Source organism: Lepidochelys olivacea, assembly GCF_965140295.1.
Source record: "Lepidochelys olivacea isolate rLepOli2 genome assembly, chromosome: 4".
NCBI lineage: Eukaryota > Metazoa > Chordata > Testudines > Cheloniidae > Lepidochelys > Lepidochelys olivacea.
Genome location: NC_140414.1, coordinates 38,466,102 through 38,477,793, shown reverse-complemented (window position 1 = coordinate 38,477,793; position 11,692 = coordinate 38,466,102).

Genomic DNA, 11,692 nt, shown 5'->3' with positions numbered 1-11,692 from the left:
ATTGCCTTTTCTTTCATTATAATAAAGTTGTCTCATTTGCATTGTCCTGGTCTTTATAGATTTTTCTCCTCTGCTGCTGGACCACCATATCGTGCATTGTACTGGTTGCGTGATGGTGGTGGGGAATGGCAACTAAAGGATAGGGAACATCAAGTAACTTGGAGAGACGGGTGGGATGGTATGTGTTGGTGTATGGGGATGCCTATGTTTTTGGTGGGAACAAAGCTGCATTTGACAGTTTAATTTTCTGTCCTCAGTAACATTTGGAGCATGCCCTGAAGGTCAGAGAAAAGTGGAACAACAGAGGAGTAATGGTAATGCACAGGGATGAACACATCTGCCTGAGCAATATCTGCCAGATAATGATACCCAGAAGAAAGTTTTCCAAGTTCCCCATAACAGGTACCAATGACAGATTATAAAATAGCACATAATACTTGCTGGATGAAGCCCCTCTTCAGCTGTGTCACTCTGGCTTTCCGGCTCAGATTCAGGTGTTTCTCTGACCAAGAACCTGGCAGCATCTCCAGATAGGTTTTTGGCTGGCTGCAAGATCTTGGTTGTCTAGGGAATTTCCTCCTGGTCAGGGTCTGTGGTGTCCATTATGGCTTCTGAAGGTGCATCTGCCTCATTGTGGTTTGTCATGAAATTGTTCAACATGTATTGAGATTCTGTGATAGCCTCAGGCAAAAATAGGGTTTTAGCTCCTCGAAGTAAGCACATGTCCTAGGAGCATTATCAGCAGGCTTTTTTTTTTTGTCTTTGGCATTTTTGTAATTCTGCCACAGCTATTTGGCTTTGGTGCAGCTCTGGCATGCATCCCCAGGAGCACCCCTTGTTCTGCATTGGCTCTGCTAGCTGCTGGTAGATCTTTGCATTAGTTACTGCTGGAAAGATGAGACTGGACACGTGCTTCTCCCTAGAAGGCCAGGAAGTCCAAGATCTGCTGATATGACCGTGTGGAAACATGGGGCATGGTAGCTGTAATGGACTTGGTGTCTGAACTGCAGTCACAAACAGATGCACATAAGCATGCCCCAGCATTTAACAAGAGAACATTGATCAAGATTACCTCAGAGCAGTGGAGAGCACACAGGTAACCAGACAAGCCAGTTGGGAGTGAGGGCCTGCAGCAGAGCCAATCTCTGGGCACCTAATGAGCATGGCTGGCCTGTGGTAGGCTGCCTGATTGGTGGGAAGAGTCACGAGACACCTCTTAAGACCAGCAGCAACAGCAGTTTGGTGGTGGTTCAAAGCATTTCTACCGCTGTGTTAGTTCCTGCCCCTGTTCTGGACCCCGCCCTTTTTCTGTCCTGGACACAGCTTTGCCTCGCTCCAGGTAACCTGGCTTGGACTCCTGACTTGGGCTGTGGCCACTGGCTCTGGTGTCTGGCCTCGGGCTCTAACCCTGCGGTCCTATTTCTGGCTGCCTGATCCCTGCTCCAACCACCAGGCATGACTGTCCATGTCCTGGTCTCTGCCACAGTCCAGATATGAAGTAAATGCATTGTGGGAAGACTATATGAAGCAGTATAGTTCCATCACAATGGGGGTGCATCCACATGAACCTTACAGTGATATAATTCATTCCACAGTGGAGTTATGTTGCTTCCAACCTACCCTAAAAAGATACCGGGGGCGGGGGAGCACTTTCCCATTCTAGACCAGACCTAAAAAGGCAAGACTACTTACATCAGTAAGCCAAGCAGGATTTAGCTCTAACATTGCCAGTGTGAAGCCATACAATTAGGAGCATTTTACAATAAAGTAGTAAAAAATGTATTTGTGCTGAATGCTTGCGTTTTTTGTAAAAAAAATTTGGTCCTCTGCTGGTATATATCGTCATTGATCCATTGTGGAACTATCCGGATTTACACCAGATAAGGATCTGGCCCATACTGTTCAGTCTATGACTTCCTTGATCTCTACCTGTCAATCAACAATATTAAAAGGATTCCTATTTACAGAAGTAACAGAATATCACCAGCCTATATTAAATTACATATACCAGATATACATTGTAAGAAAAACAATTGTTAGTAAAATGTTAACAGCTAAAGAACTTTTGCAGCATGGGTTTTTGTATGTTATAGATAGCCCTTTTCCTCTCAGTTATTCCTTTTAGGAAGTCGTGTGCCCAGCTAGCAACTTCAAATAATCAAGAGATGAAGTGCAGCTCTTAAAAACAAAAACAAAAAACGACCCAATCCTTTCATTGTTCTACCTGTGATTCTCCCACTGGAATCAATGGAGGAGTGACTCAATGGTAGGACTAGGCTGAAATGGCCTGATGTTCAGCTAATGTAGAACCCCATTCTGTCCAAGTTAATCTACATTTATACTAGTTGAGGATCTGACCCAAAATGGACAATATTATACAAACATAATAGACACCATAGATAATGGATAGGTGAGGCCTGTATATATTGGCTTAAGAACTTGTTACAATCAGTTCCTTTTTCCTGAGTTGTATTCTGATCAGGTCCTTGACCTCTATTTCTAGCATTTCAATATGATCATTAATAGAAGAGGGCAAAAAATTAACAATCCTGCTTTGCAGAGGTTTCCATATAAGCTTTTCCTTTGGTTTATTCTGTTGTACTTTCAGATTTTAAGTCAAAATTTCACAGGGCAAAACTCAGTACAAAAAACTTTGCATTTTGCCTGGCTTAGGCCCAGTATGTCTAAATGACTTTGATTTTCAAACTCATGACAACTTATTTTACATAAAAAGAGCCAAATTTACTAATGCTACAAGTGGATACGGCTCCCATTGAACTGATAAATACACCTGCTTATACCAATAGTGAATTTAGTCCTACATCTTCCTAAATTGCAAAACTAAGCGTGAGCCCATTTTTCCAATGGAAAAAACCTCTTCAGTCTTAGTGTTATTAGTTCAATTATATACGTGCAGTGGATGATTACACAGAAAAGGTTTTGCTTACCAAGTTTTGAACAGATACCGAGAAATAATGCATGTAGGGCAAAACACGGCTGTCTCCATTTACGCTTAAACATTTTCATTTGGATTAGCCAAATGATAAGATGCCAGATTCATCCCTTGCATAAGGAGGTGCAATTCCCATGAAAACCTCTAGGATAAATTTGGCAGTGACTTGAACAGTGGGGCAAGTTACATATGGGACTCGATTCTTTCGCCACCCTACAGCTCAGGGTTAAAGCACTTTGGAGGGGAAGCTTGTACCACTGCTACTTATGCTGTACCTGTTCTGTACATAAATGGAAGATAGATCTGGGCTATTTCTTTGTTGTACCTGATTCCTTTTCCTGGGGGAAGATTAGCCATGGGTATATTTGTATTTAATTATACGATGAGTGGCTTATTGGCAAATGTATTTTCACTAGAGCTGTTGATTAATCACAGTTAACTCATGTGATTAACTCAAAAAAATTAATCGCAATTAATCGTGGTTTTAATCACACTGTTAAACAACAAAATATCAATTGAAATTTATTCAATATTTTGAATGTTTTTCTACATTTTCATATATTTTGTAGTCTGTGTTGTAATTGAAATCAAAGTGTATAAAAGAAATAGTATTTTTTAATTCACCTCATACAAGTACTGTAGTGCAATCTTTGTCGTGAAAGTGCAACTTACAAATGTAGATTTTTTTTGTTACATAACTGCACTCAAAAACAAAATAATGTAAAACTTTAGAGCCTAAAAATTCATTCAGTCCTACTCCTTGTTCAGCCAATCACTAAGACAAACAAGTTTGTTTACATCTGCGGGAGATAATGCCACCCGCTTCTTATTTACAATGTCACCAGGAAGTGAGAACAGGCATTTGCATTCAACTTTTGTAGCCGGCATTGCAAAATATTTACCTGCCAGATATGCTAAATATTCATATATCCCTTCATGCTTTGGCCACCATTCCAGAGGACATGCTTCCATGCTGATGACACTTGTTAAAAAAATAATGCGTTAATTAAATTTGCGACTGAACTCCTTGGGGGAGAATTGTATGTCCCCTGATCTGGTTTACTTGAATTCTGCCATATATTTCATGTTATAGCAGTCTCGGATGATGACCCAGCACAAGTTGTTCATTTTAAGAACACTTTCACAAAACGTAAAGAAGGTATGAATGTGGGATTTGTAAAGATAACTACAGCACTCGACCCAAGGTTTAAGAATCTGAAGTGCCTTCCAAAATCTGAGAGAGACAAGGTGTGGAGCATGCCTTCAGAAGTCTTAAAAGAGCAACACTTTGATGCGGAAACTACAGAACCGAAACCACCAAAAAGAAAATCAACCTTCTGTTGGTGGCATCTGACTCAGATAATGAAAATGAACATGCATCGGTCCGCACTGCTTTGGATTGTTATTGAGCAGAACCACTCAACATCATGGATGCATGTCCCCTGGAATAGTGGTTGAAGCATGAAGGGACATATGAATCTTTAACGCATTTGGCACATAAATATCTTGTGACACCAGCTACAACAGCGTCATGAGAACGCCTTTTCTCACTTTTAGTTGACTGCTATGGGTACCCAAATGGCCCCACGGTATGCCAACATTCTTATGGCTGACTTAGAACAACGCTTCCTCAGCTCTCGTCCCCTAATGCCCCTACTCTACTTACCCTTCATTGATGACACCTTCATCATCTGGACCTATGGAAAAGAAGCCCTCGAGGAATTCCGCCATGATTTCAACAATTTCCATCCCACCATCAACCTCAGCCTGGACCAGTCCACAGAAGAGATCCACTTCCTGGACACTACAGTGCATATAAACAGCACCCTATACCGGAAACCTACTGACCCCTATACTTTCCTACATGCCTCCAGCTTTCATCTAGACCACATCACACGATCCATTGTCTACAGCCAAGCTCTAAGATAAACCGCATTTGCTCCAATCCCTCAGACAGAGACAAACACCTACAAGATCGCCATCAAGCATTCTTAAAACTACAATACCCACCTGCTGAAGTGAAGAAACAGATTGACAGAGCCAGAAGAATACCCAGAAGTCACCTACTCCAGGACAGGCCCAACAAAGAAAGTAACAGAATGCTACTAGCAGTCACCTACAGCCCCCAACTAAAACCTTTCCAGCGCATCATCAAGGATCTACAACCTATCCTGAAGGACAACCCCTCACTCTCACACATCTTGGGAGACAGACCAGTCCTCGCTTACAGACAAGCCCCACAACCTGAAGCAAATACTCACCAGCAACCACATACCACACAACAGAACCACTAACCCAGAAACCTGTCCTTGCAACAAAGCCCGTTGCCAACTGTGCCCACATATCTATTCAGGGGACACCATCACAGGGCCTAATAACATCAGCCACACTATCAGAGGCTCGTTCACCTGCACATCCACCAATGTGATATATGCCATCATGTGCCAGCAATGCCCCTCTGCCATGTACATTGGTCAAACTGGACAGTCTCTACGCAAAAGAATAAATGGACACAAATTAGGTGTCAAGAATTATAACATTCAAAAACCAGTTGGAGAACACTTCAACCTCCCTGATCACTCAATTTCAGACCTAAAAGTCACAATTCTCCAACAAATAAACTTTAAAAACGGACTCCAACGAGAGACTGCTGAAGTGGAATTAATTTGCAAACTGGACACCTATTAAATTAGGCTTGAATAAAGACTGGGAGTGGATGGGTCATTACACAAAGTAAAAACTATTTCCCCATGCTAATTTTTCCCCTACTGTTACTCAAACCTTCTTGTCAACTATTTGAAATGAGCCATCCTGATTATCACTACAAAAGCTTTTTTTTTTCTCCTACTGATAATAGCCCACCTTAATTGATTAGTCTCATTACAGTTGGTATGGCAGCATGCATTTTTTCATGTTCTCTGTGTATATATATCTTCCTACTGTATTTTCCACTGCATGCATCCAATGAAGTGGGTTTTAGCCCACAAAAGCTTATGCCCAAATAAATTTGTTAGTCTCCAAGGTGCCACAAGTACTCCTCGGTTTTTTTGTTTGTTTTTTTGTTTGTTTGTTTTTACTGATACAGACTAATTCGGCTACCACTCTGAAACCTATTAGAATCATAAAACTAGAAGGGACCTCAAGAGGTCATCTAGTTCAGTCCCCTGCACTCGTGGCAGGATTAAGTATTATTTAGGCGATTCCTGGCAGGTGTTTGTCCAACCTGCTCTTAAAAATCTCCAATGATGGAGATTCCACAACTTCCTTAGGCAATTTATTCCAGTGCTTAACCACCCTGACCTAATGTCCAACCTAAACCGCCCTTGCTGCAGTTTAAACAACATTGTAAACAAGAAGCGGACAGCATTATGTCCTGCAAATGTAAACAAACTTGTTTGTCTGAGCGATTGGCTGAACAAGAAGTAGGACTGCGTGGACATGCAGGCTCTAAGATTTTACATTGTTTTATTTTTGAATGCAGGTTTTTTTGTACATAATTCTACATTTATAAATTCAACTTTCATGGTAAAGAGATTGCACTACAATACTTGTATTAGGTGAATTGAAAAATTCGATTTCTTTTGGGTTTTTTACAGTTCAAATATTTATAATAAAAATAAATATAAAGTGAGCACTGTACACTTTGTATTCTGTGTTGAAATTGAAATCAATATATTTGAAAATGTAGAAAACATCCCAAATATTTAAATAAATGGTATTCTATTTTTAACAGTGCGAATAATAGGGATTAATTTTTTTAATCACTTGACAGTCCTAATTTTCACCCTATGGGCTGGTCAGGGATAACTATTGCTCTGAGTACCCCCCTAGCTGTTCTCAGTTTTGTAGGATCTATGATGTTGCTTTTGCTCTCTGATTTGATAACTCCCACATCCAAAATGAGCTTTCAGGATGGTTACACCAACACACTAGTCACAACAAATACTTGTGCAAATATACAGGGTACTAATGAATATTCCCAACACTTTCTCTCTCTCTCTTTATTTGTTCACATAAATGTCTGTAGAAATCACATCAAGGGGAGGGGGGGAGTCATGAAAGCCATCAAGGTGAATTGGCATGTCCTATTCGTTGAATTTTTGCAGTGTTTTCCCATATTATTAATCCTGCACCTTACATAAATAATTTTAAAAGCCTGAACTGTCTTATCGTCCCCCTTTGCTTGGTTTTCTCTTTCCCTTACTCAGCCTTCTCTTTTCTGTTCTTTTCAGAGGTCTTAACATTTGTTTAATAAGGATCTCTAGTGAGAACAAAAGAGAGACAGCAGAGAAGACAAGGGAGCTCAGAAGGGGAACCCTTTCATTAAATAATTTCTACTGCTGTCCTTGAATACCGTGATATATGTTGCAACCAATGATTCCAGAAAAACTAGGGTTTCTGATTATTTTTACATATACAACTTCAGAACCACAGAAGGCAAAGAGCTATGTAACTTGCATAACCAGCACTGAACAAATAGCTCTGCAGGGGGCAAGAGGCAGATTAGCACTGGCCTATAAAAGTGTAACAAACAACTGAGTCAAGCAGTTGATAACATTAATATAGGCCTGTAGTCTTACACAACAGCTGTGTCATCGTTCAGGAACAAACTCCAGCAGCGACTCAGTACACAGATGACAGACACATTCAGTAGCTCTCGAGGCTGGCAGCTAAAGAATAGCTCTCCCTGAGAGAGGGACTGAGTCTAGCAAAACAGATTACAATTTTTATCTCTTGTTAAGAGACTTATTTTCTTAACTTCTTACATCCTTAGTTACAAATCCAGACAGTACAGAACTGTGAAACTTCTATAGCAAAGTGGTAAATCCAGACAGTTCATAAACTCAAAGAAGGAATAATAAAGTCACATGCATAGGTGGTCACTCTTAATGTTTAGGCCGTGTGACAACTGATATACAAGGAAAGAGTAGGTGTGATGCCTGACTCTGGGAGGCCAATCAAAACAATCTGTTTCCATTTTTCCCACTTGTGGCTTTGATTGGCCTAAGAAGTTGTTTTCTACACTGCTATGTGCACAACCTGGTTTTGATTCCTAATCTCTTGCTCCTTAGGCTAAGAAACTGATTTGCAATCTTAGATCTCGTCTGGGTTTACCTAAGCCCTTGTCTACATGGTGCATCAGTGCACAACGCTACAGCATGGACTAGTGTGTTTCACACTAACTGGCCCATGTGGCCTCTGCTAGTGCACACAAGAATTCCCTAGTTAATTTAGTGTTTTTTGAAACAGGATTGATAAAAGTAAGGTGCCAAAATGCCTTTGAATATTTGGCCAGAAGGGACAGTCTGGTAGGGACCATTCAGCCCGTTTAACTAAAGCAGGTAGTGTTTCTTTTAGGCATTTGCATATAGTCAGTACTCCCCTGACTGTTCTTTCCAATGACAGGCTTGTGTATATGCATTGGGGTAGATCTGTGTTGAAGTGATTCCTGAGGAATGTCTGCATCCCCAAAGGTTTTAAGTTTGGAACAACCTAGCAGAAAGAGGAGTCCCTACCATTCAGACAAAACAACTGAGCGTCCTAGTGGTTTCCACGTGAAATAATGAATCCAATCCAATAAAACACACAGGCCTTAAACCAGCTACAATGAGCCAGATGTTCAAAGCTGGTGTAAATCAGTATAGTTCAATTGACTTCAGTAGAAGCATGTCAAGTTATACTAGCTGAGGCTCTAGGCCAATGACTAAAATACATCAGACTCGGTACCAGTACAAACAAAAATGAATCAAGTTAGCACAGTGAGTGGGTGGAGGACTTGTGTACAAGCTACATCCTGCCCCACTTCACACCTAGCTTCAGTCTCCATCTAGTTTAAGTGGTTGGGTTCTGTGATGGTGGTGGGAGGGGTGGGTCCATGTGCTGTAGGGTATAAAGCAGGAGTAAACTATTTTTTGTCAAGGTCCAGATTTCTTGGTCAAGGTAGTCAAGGTCCAGACTCCAGAGAAAATTAAAAAAAACAAAAACACTGATAATAAGAAGTAAATAAAAAGATTTTGGGGTCCGTTCAAAAGCATCTGGAGGTCCGAATTTGGCCCCATGATCCACCTATTGGCCACCCTTGGTATAAAGGATTCCTTTTCCCCTACAATTGATCCATGGCTCCTATTACAGCTCTGAGGCTACACCAACTCACTGCTCCTATTCTCCCCCTCTGCTGATGGCCATGGCTCATGGATCTTCATAGCAATGGATCCATTAGATCTTCCCCAGTCTGTGTTAGCTCTCCTTACAAGCCCTTTGTGCACAGCAGCATACTGGAAGGTCCAACAAGTGCTCCCCAAGTCCAGCCTCCCCCTTGGAACAGAGTCTGACTGCCTCCACTGCATCTGGACACCTCTGCAACCCTGGATGAGAGGTTTGGGAGCAGTATTCATACCTGATAGTCTACTTCAGTTAGCTGTACTGACTGAAAGTGTTAAAAAAAAAACAGAAGCAAATGCTGCTTGTGTGAACTCATGACCATTGTTGCTCATGGCTATTTTATAGTAACCACTTTGAAGCTTCTCTCTTCATATAAGTCATTGCAATAAGAGTCACACCCAGGTTCCATTGCAAAACCAGATCTGTCCTGCGTGCACACATTACAGACCAGCTTCACTTTTTCCAGGAAGTGACTGAAACCTTATACAAACCTACATTTTCTCCAACCCCTGGAGGCCTCATGTCAGGGAAGCACATACATACTTAAAGCATATGCTTAAATCCCAGTGACGTCAATAGGATTTAAGCACTGAGCCTGTGAGCTTGTCCACACGGCGACGCTCAGGAAAATTAAGACAATAACTAATGCGTTCCAATGTCATATCCTTTTAAAGTGCATTCAGCACCTGTCTGAATGCTCTCATTCAGAAGTAAAGTGGCCTTCGTTCACCCTGTGAAGGGTGTTAAGCTAAATCAAAATAAGGCCTCTTTATTTCTGAAGGATAGCATTCATTTGGGTTTTTAACTTCACCCCAGTACTTGATTAGTCTTAACTTTCCTGAGGGTATGTCTACTTAACTTCTCCCATCAGCAGCAGGGTAGGTAATCCACCTCCCTGAGAAGCAACAGCTAGGGTGATAAAAGAATTCTTCTGTCAGTCCAGTGTTGTCTACATTGTGACTTTTAAGGTGGACTTAATGCCTCTCAGGGGTGTGGATTTTATACACCCCTAACCAACACTTAAATCAACCTAATTTTCTAGTGTAGACCAGGCCTATGTTATATTACTCAGGCCAGGTCTACACTAATGATCTATATCAGTATAACTACATCACTCAGGGGCGTGAAAAATTCCTATCCCTGGCTGACATAGTTATACCAACTTAACCCTCCCCCTACCCCCGTGTAGACAGAGCTCTACTGACGCGAGAGCTTCTCCCATTGACATAGATACTACCTCTTGGGGACGTGGATTAACTACGCTGACAGGAGAAGCTCTCCCATCGGCGTAGGAGCATCTTCACTAGGCGTTACAGCAATGTAGCTGCACTGGTGTAGCTCTGCTGCTGTAGGTGAAGATAAGCCCTCAGTTATTTATAACTGTTTCTGTTAAATGGCCACTATATAAAAAGCCAACCGTAGTTTCTCTTTCACAGTACTGTGAACCCCAAAGGTCATGAGTTAGGTCCCAAAAATTGGGACTTCAGTTAAAAATCAGGTTTTTATAAAAAATGAATGTGTTTATTTGCCATCTGTTTTTTGAGCCTTCAGGGTCCACTCAGGTCAAACTTCCAAGCTTTTCTAACCCGCATGGTTGTGGAGAAACCAAATACAGACGCTCCCTGACTTATGCAATAGTTCCGTTCCAGAACGCCTTGCATAACTCGAATTTTGCATAAGTTGGAAATGTCTACCCTACTGCTACGCAAAAAACCCCAAAACAACACCTCCTATTTCTAGCTTATGGAACTTTTTCCGTAAATGCGGATTTGCGTAAATTGGGTCTTGCATAACCCGGGGAGCGTCTATAAAGCCATCCCAGGAAATCATGAAAATAACTGCTCAGTTTTAGCCACCTCCAGCAATATCCACATGGTCAGCACCACAGTGATATTCTGGTCTCCCACCTCATCCAAAACCATTGTGATACAGCATAGCCAAAGGGCAGCAGGAGCGTGGTTTTTTTTTTTTTTTTTGAAGTAGAAAAGAATTTTATTTGTGTAACACTTACAAGGAATCACCAAAAAGGATAAAGCAAAACTATGCAACAAAACAAAAGCAAACACAAGGTATAACACAGCAGCCTTCAGGAGGGGGAAGTGTTCAGGCTAGCCTGGGCCCAGAGCCGGGGGGTTTCCTCGACATTCGTAGTCTTCCACCCTCCTGAGTTACCTGGTGGCCTAGAGCGGGGGGGCTTCCTCGACACTCATGGTCTTCCACCCCCTCAAGTTACCTAGTGCCACGCCCAGTGTCACTGATTATTCCTCTCCTGAGAGTGCCCAACAAGATGGGCACGGCTGCGGGGTGGGCGGTTTGGGGGTGGGGGGAACGTACACCACGTGTGATAGGACCCCTCCTAGGTGACAGTGATGATGGTATCCACAGCAGCAACGGCTGGGGCTGGGGTCTCTCGCTCTTCCCCTCAATCAAAGGGTCAGACGGAGGGAACCGGACGGGGTCACCGAGCAGAGAACCTCGGACAGCGCCCACCGCTCCTTGAAGGCGTCAAGGGAGTTGGTGGACGCCGCCCAGAGGAACTCCGCCCAGATACGTGAATGTACTGAGGATCGGAAAACG